Below are 1,492 nucleotides of genomic sequence, written 5' to 3' on the forward strand. Positions count from 1 at the left end.
AAGTTTTCAGGGTCGCCTTCCTTTTTATACAAGTGATACCCTCCGTCTATTTCTGGCGCACGATCAAACCCTGCTGCTATTTTTAGGTGGCAGTAAGGGGGAAAAACACTCACAAAGGCATCGCTCAGGGACGTTACGTGTAGTGCATGTAATGTACATTATTTTGCCTCTCCAACTCTGCACAAGAGCCCCCTCCCCGTATCTCAAAGCACAGTACTTTACTCCACTAATATCCCTCTCACTCTTTCTTTTCATATATTATTATTATCGATATTTGACTGCGCCGTGCTCTCGCTCAGCTCTTCGAAGCCTTCTCGCTCGTGTGTATCCATGCAACTTTCGCTGAACAATTCACTACGCAGCTGTTGGTTGGTTTGCAATTCACAAAATAGCCTACATACGAAATGGAATAGGTACCTTCACATAATAGGGATAACCCCACGTTATCCCAGTGGTTTTTGCTTAAAAAAAACAACAACGAATAATTAAAAGCTTGCTGACCAGAGAGAATAAAAGCCGTATTTTTTTTTGTGAGGGGCTGCGTCAGTTACTAGGCATTGACGTCACGTTTAGATTCTCCCCACTTTACAGATATGGCCTACAGCGCCTGATTAAAGACGCTGCTTTTGGTTTGGAGAATAAAATGGTAGGGGAAACAGCCTATGCGTCTCATATAGCTCCTTAGTATGAATGAACAATTCTGGAATCTCCTTCTCTCAATCTCCCCCTCCACTGTTTATCATGCGCTTTTCTCGTCTACTGGATTGGTATGAACTGTAGTCTTGAGGCTTGGTTCCCATCCGTGTATTTTCTAGGCAAACATTCTAGTCGAGCTAGTGAGAATAACAATGCGATCTCTACGTGAACTGGCTCCTCTGTTCGCCGCTGCCCGTACCCACGCGCCAGACTCGCTCACCCACTGCATCGTTAGCGCAAGCACAAGCACACCAATACGACGGATACAACCTATACACACACCCTAGACATAAATAGTCACTCTCGCTCTAAATAGTCTCTCTCGTATCCTTACACCCCCCCCCCCCCACCACCTCTCTCTACAATCTACATCCCCTATAATTCCTTCCCTTACTCTCCTCTCCCAGGTTCATCCTGACGTCCTGCCAGCATCCCGCGTGGAAAGTCACGAGACCAGTGTGTGTGTGTGTCTGCCCAGAGATTGGCGGTTATCATCGAAAAATCATCTCAGATTAAAAAAAGGGTTGCCCCTGTCTGTCTCAGCGGTAGATGCTATTTATATCGCGTATTGGCTTGAATTACTATAATACAAGCCAATACTGTATGTCCACTTGATGCTGCAGGTTTTACCCCGCTGTGGAGTGCAAGTTAGGGCAGCCCCTGACACTAAGGGCGAGGGGTGAGGTGAGATGGGGCTTTTGGATAGCTATAGAAATGCAATTCCTAATTAGAAACCTTATGATCATAAACGACTCTTACAGTTATCCTTTGTTCTCTAAACTGTTGAACAGTACTC

Source organism: Oncorhynchus mykiss, chromosome 2, assembly GCF_057628025.1.
Source record: "Oncorhynchus mykiss isolate SJ-2025 chromosome 2, ASM5762802v1, whole genome shotgun sequence".
NCBI classification, from domain to species: Eukaryota; Metazoa; Chordata; class Actinopteri; order Salmoniformes; family Salmonidae; genus Oncorhynchus; species Oncorhynchus mykiss.